This window comes from Bos mutus, chromosome 16 (genome assembly GCF_027580195.1).
Source record: "Bos mutus isolate GX-2022 chromosome 16, NWIPB_WYAK_1.1, whole genome shotgun sequence".
NCBI classification, from domain to species: Eukaryota; Metazoa; Chordata; class Mammalia; order Artiodactyla; family Bovidae; genus Bos; species Bos mutus.
In genome coordinates, this window is record NC_091632.1 from 65,007,648 (window position 1) to 65,026,227 (window position 18,580).

At 37.7% G+C, this 18,580-nt stretch overlaps 1 protein-coding gene across 6 annotated transcripts in view; it reads right to left on the reverse strand.

Moving 5' to 3' along the window:
• SPATA17 (spermatogenesis associated 17) overlaps positions 1 to 18,580 on the reverse strand; it is a 251,553-nt gene that overhangs the window by 232,170 nt on the left and 803 nt on the right. The window lies entirely within an intron of this gene.

The window sequence follows — 18,580 nt, forward strand, 5'->3', positions numbered from 1 at the left end:
CCCTCTCCTACCTCCCTCCTCATCCCATCCCTCAGGGACATCCCAGTGCACTGGCCCTGAGCATCCTGTCTCATGCATCAAAGCTGGACTGGCGATCTGTTTCACATATGGTAATATACATGTTTCAATGGTATTTTCTCAAATCGTCCCACCCTCACCTCCTCCCACAGAGTCCAAAAGTCTGTTCTTTACATCTGTGTCTCTTTTGCTGTCTCACATATAGGGTCATCGTTACCATCTTTCTAAATTCCATATATATGCATTAATATACTTTAGTGGTGTTTTTCTTTCTGACTTACTTCACTCTGTATAATAGGCTCCAGTTTCATTCACCTCATTAGAACTGATTCAAATGCATTCTTTTTATTTTTTTAATTTATTTAATTGGAGGCTAATTACTTTACAATATTGTAGTGGATTTTGCCATACACTGACATGAATTAGCCATAGGTATACATGTGTTCCCTATACTGAACCGCTCTCCCACCTCCCTCCCCATCCCATCCCTCAAGGTCATCCCAGTGCACCAGCCCTGAGCACCCTGTCTCATGCATCAAACCTCGACTGGTGACCTATTTCACATATGATAATATACATGTTTCAATGCTATTCTCTCAAATCATCCCACCCTCTCCCTCTCACACAGAGTCTAAAAGTCTGTTCTTTACATCTCTGTCTCTTTTGCTATCTTGCATATAGGGTCATCATTACCATCTTTTTAAAATTCCATATATATGCATTAATATATTGTATTGGTGTTTTTCTTTCTCACTTACTTTAGTCTGTATAATAGGCTCCAGTTTCATCCACCTCATTAGAACTGATTCAAATGCAGTCTTTTTAAAAGCTAAGTAATATTCCATTGTGCATATGTACCATGGCTTTCTTATCCATTCATCTGCTGATGGGCATCTAGGTTGCTTCCATATCCTGGCTATTATAAACAGTGCTGCAGTGAACACTGGGTTACACACGTCTCTTTCAATTCTGGTTTCCTTGGTGTATATGCCCAGGAGTGGGACTGCTGGGTCATATGGCAGTTCTATTTCCAGTTTTTTAAGGAATCTCTATACTGTTCTCCATAGTGGCTGTACTAGTTTGCATTCCCACCAACAGTGTAAGAGGGTTCCCTTTTCTCTGCACCCTCTCCAGCATTTATTGTTTGTAGACCTTTGGATCGCAGCCATTCCAACTGGCATGAGATGGAACCTCATTGTGGTTTTTATTTCAAATGCATTCTTTGTAATGGCCGAGTAATATTCCATCATGTATATGTACCACAGCTTTCTTATCCATTCATCTGCCGATGGACATCTAGGTTGCTTCTATGTCCTAGCTATTGTAAACAGTGCTGCAATGAACATTGGGATACATGTATCTCTTTCAATTCTAGTTTCCTCAGTGTGTATGCCCAGCAGTGGGATTGCTGTCTCCCAGCAATCTTGATTCCAGCTTGTGCTTCATCCAGCCCAGCATTTTGCATCATGTACTCTGCATATAAGTTAAATAAGCAGGGTGACAATATACAGCCTTGACATACTCCCTTCCTAATCTGGAACCAGTCAGTTGTTCCGTGTCTGGTTCTAACTATTGCTTTTTAACCTGCAAGCAGATTTCATAGGAGGCAGGTAAGGTGACCTGGTAGCCCCATCTCTTTAAGAATTTTTCACAGTTTGTTGTGATCCACACAAAGACTTTAGCATAGTTAATGAAGCACAAGTAGATGTTTTTCTGGAATTCTCTTGCCTTTCCTATGATCCAGTTGATGTTGGCAGTTTGATATCTGGTTTGTCTCCCTTTTCTAAATTCAGCTTGAACATCTAGAAGTTCAAAGTTCATGTACTGTTGTAACTTAGCTGGAGAATTTTCAGCATTACTTTGTTAGCCTGTGAAATGAGTGCAGTTTTGTGGAAGTTTGAGCATTCTTTCAGAGAAGGCAATGGCACCCCACTCCAGTACTCTTGCCTGGAAAATCCCATGGATAGAGGAGCCTGGTGGGCTGCAGTCCATGGGGTCGCTAAGAGTTGGACACGACTGAGCAACTTCACTTTCACTTTTCACTTTAATGCATTGGAGAAGGAAATGGCAACCCACTCCAGTGTTCTTGCCTGGAGAATCCCAGGCACAGTGGAGCCTGGTGGGCTGCTATCTATGGGGTCGCACAGAGTTGGACACGACTGAAGAGACTTAGCAGCAGCAACAGCAGAGCATTCTTTGGCATTGCCTTTCTTTGGGCTTGGAATGAAAACTGATTTTTCCAGTCCTGTGGCCACTGCGGAGTTTTCCAAGTTTCCTGGCATATTGAATGCAGCATTTTCACAGCATCATCTTTTAGGATTTGGAATAGCTCAGCTGGAATTCCATCACCTCCACTAGCTTTGTTCATAGTGATGCTTCCTAGGGCCCACTTGACTTCCAGGATGTCTGGTTCTAGGTGAGTGATCAAACCATCACGGTTATCTGGGTCAGTAAGATCATTTTGTATAGTTCTTCTGTCTATTCTTGTCACCTCTTAATATCGTCTACTTCTATCATCCATACCATTTCTATCATCAGCAAATAATGAGTTTTACTCCTTCCTTTCCAATTTGGATGCCTTTCTTTGTCTTGCCTAATTACTCTAGCTAGAACTTCCAGTACTGTACTGAGTAGGAGTGGTAAGATCATTTCCTTGATCTCGATCTTAGAGGAAATATTTTCAATTTCTCTACATTAAGAATAATGTTAGCTGGGTTTGTCATGCATGGGCTATATTATTTTAAGGTATATTCTTTCTGTACTCAGTCTGTTAAGGGTTTTTATCATCAAAAGATGTTGTATTCTGTCAAATGCTTTTTCTGAATCTATTGAGATGACCATATGATTTTTGTCTTTCATTTTATTGATATGATGATATATTATATTTACTAATTTGCATATATCAAATAGTCCTTGCATCCCAGTGATATATCCCACTTGGTCATAGTGTCCAAAGTGTTCTTGAATTCAGTTAACTAACATTTTGTTGAGAATTTTTTTCACCTATGTTCATGAGGGATAGTGGTCTACAGTTTTCTTTTCTTGTTGCGTCCTTATCTAGTCTTGGTATCAAAATAATGCTTGCAGAATGAGTTTGGACATGTTCTTCAACATTTTGGAAAAATTTGAAAAGTATTGGTGTTCACATTTTCTTTAAATATTAGGTAGAATTCTGAAGTGATCCCATCTGATCCTGGAGTTTTCTGTTAGAAGTTTCAAAATTACCAATTCAGTCTCTTTACTCATTATTGTCTGTTCAGATTTGCTTTTTTTTTTTTTTCCTAATTTAATCTTGGTAGGTTGTTTGCTTCTAGAAATGTACCCATTTCTTCTAGGTTGTATAATTTTTGGTGTAGATGCTCAATAGCAGTCTCTTTGGATTCTATGTATTTCTGTAGCATCAGTTGTGATATCTCTTCTTTCATTTCTAAATTTATTTGAGTCCCCTTTTTGTCTAGGTTTGTCAATTTTGCTTATCTTTTTTTGAAGAATCAGTTCTTAATTTTGTTGATCCTTTTTATTGCTTTTGTGGTCTCTAGTTCATTTATTTACATTCTGATCCTTATTTCCTTCTTTCTGCTGACTTTGAACTTCATTTGTTCTTTTTCTAGCTCCTTGAGGAGTAAAGTTTGGTTACTCAATTGAGATGAAATTTCTTAATATATACATTTATTGCTATAAACTTTCCTCTCAGAACTACTTTTGCTGAATCTCACAGTATTTGATATGTTATGTTTTAATTTTCATTTGTTTTGAGACAATTTTTTATTTCCCTTTTGATTTTTCTTTTGATCCAGTGGTTGTCTAGAAGTATGTTGTTCATATTTGCAGATCTTCTCACTTTTCTCTTGTTGATTTCTAGCTTCATACTATTGTAGTCAGAGGAGATAGATATGATTTCAATCTTTTAAATTTGCTAAGTTTTTTTGTGTGTGTGTGGCCTATTATATGATCTATCCTGAAGAATATTCCATGTGCTCTTGAGAAGAATGTGCATTCCACTGCTGTTGGATAGAATGTTCAATATATGTCCAATAAATTCATTCCTTATAAAGTGTTGTTCAATCCCAACATTGCCTTGATTTTCTCTTTGGACAATCTAGCCATTGCTAATAGTGGGGCTTTAAAATCTCTCACACTTTTAGTATTATTGCCTATTATATTGCCTTTCTGAATTTTCTTGTAGCCCACTGAATTCCTTTATAACACTTATTTTAAATTCTTATTGATTTGTAATATGCCATGCCTTTGGATTTGGCTGCTGGAAAATTGTCATTTAATTTTGTAATATCATGCTGCCCTTACTATTTATGGTGGCTGCTGAAAAGCATCTCTACTGTTGTATTTGAGGTAGACTTTCTTATTTTGCATGCTAAGTCACTTCAGATGTGCCCAACTCTTGGCAACACAATTGACCACATAGGGTCCTCTGTCTGTGGGATTCTCCAGGCAAGAATGCTGGAGTGGGTTGTCATGCCCTTCTTTTTATTTTTTCAAGGCTTTATTTACTTTAATTCTAACAGTTCACCAGGTTAATAATTAGGAGCCTTCCTTTTGTTTTCCCAAAGGTAGTGCTATATACACAAGTTTCTTGTTCTTACTGGCAGTGACTTGCCCCTAAGGTTGGGCGCATACACAAAACAATACAGCAAAGGTAGTGCAAAGCCTGGAGAGATGTGTGCTTATTACTTGGGACTTTAAGTGTGTCCACAGCTCAGTAGAAGGTCCCTTAATTGTGTGCGTGGCGGGGGTGGGGGAGGGTGTCCTAGAGGGGCATGGGCAGTCTTTTTGCTGCCCAGGAGAAAGACGACGACTTCCTTCATTTTCTGTGCTCTGCTTACCTGCCTTTCTTTTACCTCCCACGGCCACTGAGTGTCCTCAGAGAGAACCTGGTGCCTTTAGTTGCAACACAGACAGGACAGACCCCCTACTCACCACCATCATCCTCTACCTCTACCTCCTCTTCCAGAAAGGTTGCACCAGCTCACTGACAGATTGGGATCTGCCTTCTCTGCCATGACTCCTCTGCTGCCACCAGATCCAGTGCCACTTCCCTTGCTCTGCCACCTCCTCTGCAGTCCAATCCATCCACTCTCAGGTGCACAGATGGATGGATACCTCAGGTTTTCTAGTATGCTGTGCAGAGGTGCTCTCTTTTTTTAATTTCTTTTCTTCTTCTGGTAATGTATGTCTGATTAGTTTTAAATCAAAGTGGAGAGAAAAAGGAAGAACCTCTGCTGCCATGATGCTGCCATCACATTTAGCAAGCCATTTAAACCAAAGACATAATCTCTACTCTCAAACTAATAGAAGTGAAAAATAATTTAACAGTAAAGAAAACCCTGTGAAAAGTGAAATACCATACAGGAAAAGGGAAATATCATGTCAGAAGTAAAGATCTGGAAAATATAAAAGCAGAAAAGGGTTTTTTTTTAAAATAAAAAAATCAGTAGGGAAAAGATGGGAGTCAAAGGAAGCATTTGAGTAGGTTCTCAGAGGATGCACAGCAATCCTGATCTGTGTATCTAAGATATCTTAACGTCTGTGCTGTGATATTCCTCAGGTACTTTAAGTCAACAGATCTAAAATAACTCCTCTCATCCTTCCTCCATACACAGCCACCCTCTGTTCTTCTCTTTTCAGTTCAGTTCAGTTCAGTTGCTCAGTCATGTCTGACTATTTGCAACCCCATGAATCACAGCATGCTAGGCCTCCCTGTCCATCACCAACTCCCGGAGTTCACTCAAACTCATGTCCATCGAGTCGGTAATGCCATCCTGCCATCTCATCCTCTGTCATCCCCTTCTCCTCTTGCCCCCAATCCCTCCCAGCATCAGAGTCTTTTCCAACGAGTCAACTCTTCACATGAGGTGGCCAGAGTATCGGAGTTTCAGCTTTAACATCAGTCCTTCCAATGAACATCCAGGACTGATCTCCTTTAGAATGGACTGGTTGGATCTCCTTGCAGTCCAAGGGACTCTCAACAGTCTTCTCCAACACCACAGTTCAAAAGCATCAGTTCTTCAGCACTCAGCTTTCTTCACAGACCAACTCTCACATCCATACACGACCACTGGAAAAACCATAGCCTTGACTAGACGAAACTTTGTTGGCAAAGTAATGTCTCTGCTTTTGAATATGCTATCTAGGTTGGTCATAACTTTCCTTCCAAGGAGTAAGCATCTTTTAATTTCATGGCTGCAATCACCATCTGCAGTGATTTTGGAGCCCCCAAAAATAAAGTCTGACACTGTTTCCACTGTTTCCCCATCTATTTCCCATGAAGGGATGGGACCACATGCCATGATCTTAGTTTTCTGAATGTTGAGCTTTACGCCAACTTTTTCTACAAGCCATTTCTCATGAATGACAATATTATTCAATCAGTCAGAAACTGCAAGACCAATTCTCTGCATTAGTTTGTGTCTTCACCTTTTAAAGATTAGCTTCTTGCAAAACCATTGTTTCCTAGGCACTAGTTTTCTACTCTGTTCCATCCTTCCGGCCACTGTTTGAATGGTCTTTCTAAAACCTGATCTAATCAAATCAAAGTCAATTTTTTCATAAAACCCTTTTGTGGCAATCCCACAAAACACCCCTAAATCTTCTGAATGACGTCTAAGGTTCTTAGGATGTCATAGTTCATCCACCCGGCCTCAGACTTCATCTCCCATGTCTTCTTTTACCACTTCAATCCTATGACAGAGCCATTCTATTCCTATAGTTCCCAGAATAGGCCATGTGCTCTCTTGCCTTCAAGCTATCACAAAACTATACCCTGTTCTTGAAATGACTTTTGCAACTACAACTTCCAAAGGGATGTATCTTTATAGTACTCTGAAAATTCTTCTGTATACTAATCATAATATTTATCTTCTTGAGAGAAAGGCTCACCTTTTATTTTATCTGTATCCCAACATATACTAAAGTATCTGATTCATAGGAGAAGCTAAACTAATGTCTGTGGAAGGACAGAGAAAGGAAAAAAAGAAGGAAGGAAGGAAGATAAGATAAGTAATAGCTGAAGTCAAGGCAGAAGGCAAAGTTCTTAACTAGTTTTCAGAGTTCTGTGTACAATACAAAGGGATATTAGATTCCCTGAATATTATCACTGAGGCCTTGGCATCACATATCTCCAAAATGTAATGGTCTTTGGTTCAAAAAAATTTATAGTGAAAGATGTCAAACAACAGGAAAAAACATAAGGCCCAAATAAAAGACATAAGTATTTTACAGTTCCCTAGAAGTTACTGGAAGAGCATCAAGAAGGGAGATCATGATTAAACAGTGTCAAATGCCATCAATCAGTCATGAAAACAAGGCCACTATTTCATGGGGTTTCAGGGTTAGAAGGAATCTTTCATTTTTCTTTTAACATTTTTATCCTAGTCAATATTCTATTCTAGTACAGGAAATAAAAATGTCATTTAGGGCAAAAATAGAGAAGATAAAGTAACACAATGTCTAGTAGAGCAGGCAATTCAAAGAAGACAGAGGGTAAAGAAGATAAGGAAAGAAACATTTATTCAAAAAGGCTGATATAAAGTCAAATTCATGATAATAGATAAAATGGTTTTTCATGGTTATTTAACCCTTTTTACCATTAAAATTTTTTATTGGAAAATAACTGCTTTACATTGTGCTCGTTTCTGCTATATGACAACATGAATCAGCTATATGTATACATATATCACCACCCTCTAGAGTTCCCCTCCCAGCGCACCCCCCAATCGCACCCTTCTAAGTCATCACAAAGCATCGAGCTGAGCTCCCTATGCTATATAGTGGCTATTCACTAGCAATTTACTTTATAGATGGTAGTGTATATACATCAATACTACTCTCTCAATTCACCCTACCCTCTCCTTCCCCTGTTTCCATGTCCACAGGTCTGTTCTCTACATCTCTGTCTCTATTCCTGCTCTGCAAATAGGTTATCAGTACCATTTTTCTAGATTCTGAGCCTTTAATATTTCAAATGCCTATAGTAAATCTGGTTGACCCTTGATAATGAGGCTGTTCAGGGCACCAACACCCCACTCAGTCAAAAATCCTATGCATAATCTTACATCAGCCCAAATACCCGCAGTTCAGTTCAGTCACTCAGTCGTGTCCACCTCTGTGACCCCATGGACTGCAGCATGCCAAGCTTCCCTGTCCATCACCAACTTCCGGAGCTTACTCAAACTCATGTCCACTGAGTCGGTGATGCCATCCAACCATCTCATCCTCTGTCGTCCCCTTCTCCTCCCACCTTCAATCATTCCCAGCATTCAAACAATTGGGGATTGTGCATTATTGTAGAACGCATCTGTTGAAAAAAATATCTGAATATAAGTGGACCTGGGTAGTTCAAACCCATTTAGTTCAAAGGTAAACTGTACTCTATTAATGAAATTAATGAAAACATTATTCTCTCCTTCACCAGCAATAAACAGCTGACATCCTTTACAAAGGAGAGAGAAAAAGTATACGGTATACAGATATGCCTAATACTTTTTTCAACTAATATATTAGTTTGAGCTTACCCCTTACATGTAATTATCACATAAGATAAGCAATCACATTATCTGTCTTGAGTTTATGCTTTTTAAACTCTCCCAGTAATAATGTTGACATATAATACTTAGTCAAAAGGAAGATTAAATAATTTCTTTTTGGAGTTATTAAAAATCTCTGGGTTTTTAAAACAGCCATTTAATTAAAAGTATATATATATATACTAATAAGAACCATACATTAAATTAAATTAAAGGGAAATGCTTTGAAATAACTAGTAGTTAGCTTTGTGCTAAATTTTAAGTTATGGGCTGAAATTTGACTTCTACACACATTTTTCTGTTGCCATTTTTTAACTGCTTAAAAATGAAATTTACAGATACTTGGGTTACCACTGGGATGCTGCATACTCATACAATATGTCATGAACTGCTAGACATTTTATGTTTAAAATGAAAAATGTGGGTAACACTTTATTTTAATGGTATATTAATTAGTTCCAAATTACAATGAAAATCCTATAGCTGTGAATAAAATATGACATCTAAATGAATTTGAAATAAATTTATTATGATCAGTATTATCACAATGAATACTAAATGAATTAATAATGATGAAAGACCAAAAGCATTACCAGGAATCTAATAAAACACTGAGAAAAAGTGGGAAGTTTCCAGTCACTTCATCATCAACTAGAAATAAGTATTATAACCCTGTATAACACTATGTGCATATATATCATTAGTGGCCAGAAAATAACTGACAATAATTAAAAAATGAAAAAAATGTGTGATTAAATATTTTTCCTTAATATGCAAAAAATCTGCATTTTACACATCAAAATACTATGCTTAGTCTGACCTTAGCTGTTGAATAAATGCTAGACTAAAAACCCAATACCCTTTGCTTCTTATTGTCATTTAACTTGTAGCTATTTCAGACATTAGGAATAAAATTCCAGTATTAGCTGTCAACCTACTCCAGTATTCTTGCCTAGAAAACCCCACAGACAGAGGAGCCTCGTGGGCTACAGTCCATGGGTTCACAAAGAGTCTCACATGACTGAGCAGCAGGTAAGACATGGCATGGTTATAAGACATATTGATGTCCAAAATGATTATTTTTTCCATATCACTTCACTATTGGGTCTTAAGGATTTCAAACTCCTTAAATGCAGGAATTATGCTTATTTTCTACTTTGGATTCTGATTATTACCTATGTTTCTAATAAAAGGTCAGTTACTACTGGATGATGAGAAATAGGACATTTTACATGGTACAAGTTCAATGAATCATAGGTTACAAACACACTGGCATTATTTATTTATTTATTTTTCTGGCTGCATGGCATACAGGATCTTAATTCCCCAACCAGGGATTGAGATTTTGCCCCCTGGCACCCCTCTCCCCCCGTAGTGAAAGCAGTGGAAACTCAGAGTCCTAACAACTGGATTGCCAGGCAGTGTGTTTAAGAGTTAGTCACTCAGTCATGTCTGACTCTTTGTGACCATTGACTGTAGCCCATCAGGCTCCTCTGTCCATGGAATTCTCCAAACAAGAATATTGAAGAGGGTAACCATTCCCTTCTCCAGAGAATCTTCTTGACCCAGGGATTGAACCTAGGTCTCCCACATTGCAGGCAGATTTTTTTTTTACTTTCATTAATAGTTTTCATTACAGCTCTTGTTACTATTATTACCTCACAGTCCAATGAATCAGGGGTTGCTAATACATAAGCAATTTTTTTCCAGCTGCATGGCATGCAGGATCTTAGTTCCCCAATCAGGGATCGAAGTCATGGCCCTCTGTAGTGAAAGCAGTGGGAGTTCTAATAACTGGACTGTCAGGAGTGTCTAGCATTAGATCATCAAGTAGGAATTATCATAGCTTGTCATGTAGATTTATACATGTTAGCGTACTTTAAAAATTTTTTATATTTACTTTTCTTCCTCCTCCTTCTCACTTCACTAAAGAAATCAGCAGTGGGCAAGGAAAGCAAAGATCTTTGTGGGGTGGGGTGGGGGGAATAGGAGGACCCCATGGCTCAGCATGGAGTATCAGAGCCTATGTGGGGTACAATGGGCATCCACACGGAGGGTCAGCCTGGGGTACGATGTCCCATCTGAGTAAGGAGAGTGTTCCCATGGAGAAGAGGCATGGCTTTAGGGTGTTGAGGAAGGGTGAAAACAGTGTACAGTTGGAAGGTCACCAGCACAGGGAATCAGAGACCAAGAGTGATGAAAAGGTATCTGAGTTAGCTGGGAACCGGCAGTTCAGCACAGAGAGGAAACCCTCACACAGAATTAAAGGTGGTATCCCTAAAAGAGGAAGTAGTTACAGTGACAGGAGTTTGATTATACACAGAGGGATTATTCAAATAAGTGAATATGTTAAAAATAATGAGCCAGGTTTCTGTTAGAAAAGGGGCAAAAATACTAGAACAAACTCTGTAGTGCTGGATTTGAAACAGAATTGTTAACATAAACTCATGGATTTCAATAGCCACATGGATGGGTTAATGGATAGATCGATCAACACCTAGACTTCTAGATAAAGTATAGATGTAAACTCTGTGCCAATGCATGCATACACATATTTTCTAGCTCTGTCCACGTGACAAGGCCTGAGAACAGCAACGCCCAACGACACAGGCATCTACTAAAAGAAACAAGAGGTCCTTGAAAAAATGAGATAACCCCAGGGTTGCGACAGGAAAAGTAAAAGCTTAGCCTCGATGTTTTTTTGTGTGTCAGAAAGCAGGAGAATATTACCATGAGCAGGACACAAAAGGAAGTGGCTCCCATTAGACAAATCTGGGATAATGCTAGCATAAAGATAGGTAAGGGTAATGGGGTCTAACCCATGGATTAAAATAGGATCATGTGTCCATAATGATATAAATAAGAAAATAAGTAAATTGAAAGTTAGAAGAGGAACAGAATACATTCATAGCCTCAAATCAATTGCTTTTAAAAAATATTACAAAAAAAAAAAGAATCTCACAGTGGAGAAGCCTAGCAGACAAAATCTTAAGGACATTATCCAAATGTCTCTCTATCAGTAACTGGATGAATCAAGATGATACAGTACCTGGTAGATGTACTAAGAAGACTCCAGCATCATTTCTGTGATATTTCTGCCATAGGTACATACCCTGAATCTACTGGAGGAAAAATTAGACAAACCTAAACTGAAGGAAATTCCACAAAATAACTGACCTGTGATCTTCACAGGTGGCAAAGTCATGAAAACTGAAGAAAATCTGAGAAAATATTCTATATTAAAGATAACTGAAGAGACAAAACAAGAATTTTTGCTATAAATAACACTATTGGGACAACTGGCAAAGCTTGAATGGAGTCTGAAGATTGGATGGTGGAAGTGTACGAACGTTAATTTCTTGATTTTGATGGTAGTACTGTGATTATATAGAAAATGTACTTATGTGGAAAAAGAATTTGGAAGGCAATGGGCTATCAGATTGCAACCTACCCCGATTTCAGTCAGTTCAGTTCAGTCACTCAGTCGTGTTCGACTCTTTGCGAGCCCATGGACTCAGCATGCCAGGCTACCCTGTCCATCGCTAACTCCTGGAGTTTACTCAAACTCATGTCCATTGAGTCGGTGATGCCATCCAGCCATCTCATACTCTGTCATCCCCTTCTCCTCCCGCCTTCAGTCTTTCCAGCATCAGGGTCTTTTCAAATGAGTCAGTTCTTCACATCAGGTGGCCAAAATATTGGAGCTTCAGCTTCAGCATCAGTCCTTCCAATGAATATTCAGGACTTTAGGATGGACTGGTTGGATCTCCTTGCAGTCCAAGGGACTCTCAAGAGTCTTCTCGAACACCACAGTTCAAGAGCATCAATTCTGTGGCACTCAGCTTTCTTTATGGTCCAACTCTCACACCCATACGTGACTAGTGGAAAAACCATAGCTTTGACTAGACGGACCTTTGTTGGCAAAGTGATGTCTCTGCTTTTTAATATGCTATCTAGGTTGGTCATAACTTTTCTTCCAAGGAGCAAGCGTCTTTGAATTTCATGGCTGCAGTCACCATCTGCAGCAATTTTGGAGCCCCCAAAAATAAAGTCTCTCACTGTTTCCACTGTTTCCCCATCTATTTGCCATGAAGCGATGGGACCAGATGCCATGATCTTAGTTTTCTGAATGTTGAGTTTTAAGCCACCCTTTTCACTCTCTTCTTTCACTTTCATTAAGAGGCTCTTTAGTTCTTCTTGGCTTTCTGCCATATTTAGTTTTTTAAGAAGTCTCTCTATACCGTATTGTAAGTTTAATGTAAGTTTGAGATTGTATACACACACACACACATAAAAGAAAGGCATCTCAATAATGTTTTAAATTCTTCAAATACTTTTCATAGTTTAAAATATATTTTTAATATTTAAAGTATACTCAAGAATAAGGAAAATTATGATGTATAAGGAGAACCATCTTATAATGATAAAAATGTTAATTTATCAAGCAGATTTGATATTTTTAAAGGCATATACAACTAATAGTATAACTTTAAAATACATGAAGTAAAACCTGACAAAACTAAAAGGGGAAATAGACAAATTTAGTTTGGAAATTATAGTGGGGAACTGCAACATGTCTCTCTGAATAATTGATAAGACAGCTGTCAAAACATGAACATTTATCAGCCAACCTAATCTAATTGACATTTATAGAACACTCTACCCAGTAATACATATTTGGTATATCTTCAAATTCACTGATCTTTCATTTGAAACATTTTAGTCTGATATTAAGTCCATTTAGTTACTGCTGGTACCAAGACAAATTTCTGATTTTTTAAAAATTTGTTTTCTGACACTTTACCAAATTCATCTTATTTACAAGATGGTTTTTTAAAGGATTATTTTACATCTTCTCAGTTGTATAATTTCATGATCTGTAATCAACTTTTATTCCTTCCCTTTCAATACTTACTCATTTTTTTCTTTTATTACAGTATTGACTACTATTTCCAGAAAAAAAAGTTCCAAATAGTAGAATCAATATGCATTTTTCTCTTGCTTTTGAATGAAATCTATATTGTATTTCATCAATACACAAGATGTTGGCTATTGGTTTTAGAAACATATTCTTTATTACTAAGCACATTTCCTTTTATTTCTCATTTACAAACATTTTCAAACACTTAAGAACTTTATCTGAGTGACGGTTACACAGATATACACTAATGTAAAAGTTATTGAGCAAAACACTTATAGTTTACGTACTTCATTAAATGTATATATCAAAATGTTAAGAATCTTTATAAAGAAAGGACAAATACTCAGAAATAGATACTAAATTTATCAACTGCCTTTTTTATACCCACTGAGTAGATCATATATCCTTTGATCTACTTTGATCTTAGATCATATGATCCTTTGATCATATATCCTGAGTAGATCTTTTTATCCTTTGTCCTCCTGTTGTGACTGCCTATAATATTATGAATTTACTGGGTGTTAATTAATCTGCCAATTATTTAGTCTTCTTAGCTGACATGTCAATAGGTTTTATTGTCTCTTTCACAGATGAGAAAACTGATATCAAAAGTGTTTAAGTCAGGTAAGAGCGTAAATTTAAGAGCTTAAATTTAAGTCTAAAGTGACACAGAATAGGATTTTAACTCTTCCTGCATGCTGGCATAAATCCTTCTTGCATACTTGGCAGAAGCCTTGCTAAATGTCACTGGTCATAACAGAGTATAACTGAACAGAAACAACCAGCAATTAATTAGAATCAGAGGAAGGAACTCATGTCTATCTGATTACGCTATTATCCATTTAGGTTACTAGGACCAAAATGATTGTCCAAAGAAAAGGACACCAAACCAAGTAATCAGCCTAAGAAGGCAGTCAGGAACCTTTGACTATGTTGCAGTTAGAAACAAATTAAGTTCATGGGAAGAGTGGATTCCAGAATCAGGCCAACTTAAAGAACATCATACTTCAGGTTGACACAAGGTAATGAAGTCCACTCTAATCACTGGTCTTGTACTGGAGAGTACTTGCCATATCAGGTGTTTTCCTTTCCTCAAGCTGACCTTAGAAAGGCAGGTTAGGCTTTATGTATTTGATGTACTTACTTCCATGCTGGGACTTGAATTAAAGTCCCCAGACTCCAAGCATGGCTTCCCTGATGGCTCAACAGTAAAGAATCTGCCTGCAATGCAGGAGACATGAGTTCAATTCCTGGGTTGGGAAGATCCCCTGGAGAAGAAAATGGCAACCTACTCTAGTGTTCTTGCCTGGGAAATTCCATGGACAGAGGAGCCTGGCGGGCTACAATCCATGGGGCCACAAAAGAGTTGGACACAACTGAGCGACTAAACAGCAAGCAATCCAAGTATAACTTTGGACTGAGATAGATCAGACTTCATTAGATCTTTGTTCTTACTGAACAAGTAATTTACACTTTAAAGATTTCATTTTCCTCCATTGTAAAGTAGGAAAAATAAAATCACGTCATATGATTATTGTGGAAATCAACATAATATTTGTGAAAGTATTTTACAGAGTTCTCAGCACATAGCATATATTCAATCCCATTTATTTCTCTTTTTACTCTCTCCTCTCTAGCCTCATGCATTCCCCATGCCCCATTTAAGAGGGTGAGAGTCCTGGAAATTTGACAGTTGACCACCTGGTCACTATAGTGTCTCTACCAAACTTCCAGCCCTCTTCCTGAGCACCTGCTTTCTCTATATTCCCCTACACACACTTTTCCCTATCGCTAAATTAATTAAAAGATGTTTTGACATCTATTAGGTTAATTTCTGCTTATATATCCTTAGAAAACTATATACTGGAGTGGGTAGCCATTCCCTTCTCCATGGGATCTTCCTGACTCAGAGATCAACCCTGGGTCTCCTGCATTGCAGGCAGATTCTTTTACTGTCTGAGTCACTAGGGAAGCCCACATACAGTTCCAAACTATTTCAAATGTTATTTTTTTTATATAAGCAAATTCAACTGAAGTTTTCATAACAAGCAAAAGAGGTCACAAAGAGTTAAACTAATAAATGATGTAATTGGAGAAGGAAAGCAGAAGAAAAAAAAAGAAAACAAATAAAAATGCTTTATCCAATTTAAAAATAAGTCCAAGTTTTCTTTATAGACAGAGGCAGATCAAGTCACTCCTCTATCGAAAATCCCCAATGACCTCCTACCTTAATCAGGGTAGAATCCAGTATCTTTACTGTGGCTTAAAAGCCCCACATGATCTGACCTCCAACACTGCTTTGCAACGCATATATGCAGGCTTCTGACAACAGGGGTATAGCAGTTAATGTTACAGCTCCTGAAGGCTGTAACATCTCTTAGATCTCTACCTAGTAGGCCTGCTCATTCACTTTTATTAGGACTCTGTTCAAATATCTCCTGATCAGAGGAGCCTCATCAGCCCACTCCATTTAAAACAGCATATTTAGTTCGCTTCTTGCCTACCCTGCTTTATTCTTTGCTATTATAATCACCCTAAGATAAAATATTATATGTAAGTTTATTTATGTTCTGTTTACCTCATGACTTTTTTGTTCACTGCTATATCCTCAATACATGGAACAGTCCTTAGCACATAGTAGGTGCTCTGTCAGTATTTAATTAATCAGTGAATAGTTAATTCATAAAGAGTACTGAGAATCTAAGTAGAGTGCATTAAGTCCTCATAAGAAATGTTCATGTTAAAAAATAAGTTTCTTCTGAATAATGTTAAAATCTAAAATAAAATAAAATATAGCTTATACATGAAAACTCATGACAGAGGACAAGAATTACAAAGTAGCTTAACATAGGGTGATGGCTTTATATCAATACGTGTGTATATGTATAGCTGAATCACTTCGCTGTACACTTGAAACTAACACAACATTGTAAATCAACGATACTCCAACATAAAATGAAAAATTAAATTAAAAAAAAGAAACTAACTTAACCCATCACAAATTTCCTGGATTCTAATTATTTAAAACCTTAAAATGTTCTGCTTGCAAAGAGAAATACACAAAACAATACGATTAACTCGTATCCGATCAAGGTGGCTCAATATTGATGTTACAAGTTGTATGTTACTGCATTAAATTTGCTTAAAGAAATAATAAAAACAATTTTAACAACTGCAAGTGGGATTCAAAGGTGTAACATTTTGCACATCCAAAAAAACAAAAAAAAAGAGAGAGCCAATAATGAAGAGAGATGCACTAGAATACATATATAATCTAAATAATATGACATAAAAAAGATACCACACAGTGGAAACTCAGTGGAATTCAGTGGAAGTAGGACATTTTGAACTCATTCCTTTTAGTATTTGACACATTAAATAAGGATATGGGGGAAATGAACTATGATTAATGAACATATCCCAAACTCTTTTTTTCCACAAATAGGACAGTATAAATGATCAATAAGTCACAAAGAAATCTCAGTAGTTTGGAAGACTAGAAATGAAACTAGGAAGTAATTTGAAAGTTGAAAAAAAAAAAAAGGCCAATACTTAGACATATAGCAACTGGGTATTATCTTCTTGCTGCCCAGTAACATCCTAGACAGGATTTTTAGCCTCTTTGATGAGTAAACCACCAAATATGAACACCCACAAAACATTTCTTGTGGAGCAACTTCCCAGAGGGCTTGGGGGGGGGGGGTCTGATAATGCACGTATCTTTCCATACCCCTAGCTTTCTCATTGTATCAGCTACTACCATACTTCTCCCAGGTGGCGCTAGTGGTAAAGAACCAGCCTACCAATGAAGGAAATATAAAAGACACAGTTGGATCCCTGTGTGGGGGAAGATCCCTGGAGGAAGGCATGGCAACCCACTCCAGTATTCTTGCCTGGAGAATCCCATCGACAGAGGAACCTGGTGAGCCACAGTCCATAGAGTTGCACAGAGTCAGACATGACTGAAGCAACTTAGCAGGCACCATACACCTCACTTCTTGGAGTTCCAAATCTTTCCCCTCTGTTAGGCAAAGAAGCTCATCTCTTCCTCAGTGGACACCCAGGCCCTGGAGGATTTAGGTGCTAATCTAAGCACTTAGTCATAGTTTATTTTTCCCAACAAAGTCGTGTTTTAACTTCAGAGGCAATTTGGTGTCAGCTGTTAAACATGCTTGCCACTGTCTTGTTACCAACTGAGAAGGAAAACATTAAAACAAGCCAAGAAGAATTAAAATGGTTTCTTCCCGCTCTGTTGCCTATATGATAATAGATTTGGCCAACCATGTGCTTAGGCCGTTTGGACTTCTGGATTTTGGTGCTTTTTGCCCCTTAATTCATCAAAACCAGTGTGGTGCAAAGAAAATCTTGGCTAGGGTGGTAGTGAAGATCATAGGCCTTAGAGTTGGGCTTTGGTTTTGAGACTTAGCTGTATGACTTCATACAAATTACTAATCTGGCTGAATCTCATTTTCCTTGCCTTGTATAAAGAAGGAATAAACATACAACTTGTACAGATGTTTATGAATTAAATGATAGGCTCATACACCATTTTTTTTTTTTTTTTACAATGTCTCCCTTCTTATGCAAAATGGGGCCTGACAGGAACCTATGTGAGAAATGCAGACATGCTGGCCAAAACTGAGACCCAGAGAATCAGTCTGCATTTTACCAAGACCCTCGGGTGATTCTGATGTACACAGTGTGCAAAGAACTGATCTGGTCAATAACACAGGGGAAAAAGAAAACAATTTCTTAAGAAAATTACCTGTTGATTTTTTCATATGTTAACATTTTATATGCGTTTTTCTTCTTTGCTATTCAATACCTTGTTCTTTTTTCTTTTAACTAGACAAACTTGGGAATTTCAATTCCTTCTTTAAAGACTTTCATTCATATTGAAAATATTAATATTAATAATAAATTCTCCAGGCCAGAATACTGGAGTGTGTAGCCTTTCCCTTTGCCAAGGGATCTTTCCTACCCAGGGACTGAACCCAGGTCTCCCGCATTGCAGGTGTATTCTTTACCAGCTGAGCCACAAGGGAAGCCCAAGAATGTATTAGGTGAGATAAATGTTAGAATAAGAACAGCTCAGCAAGAT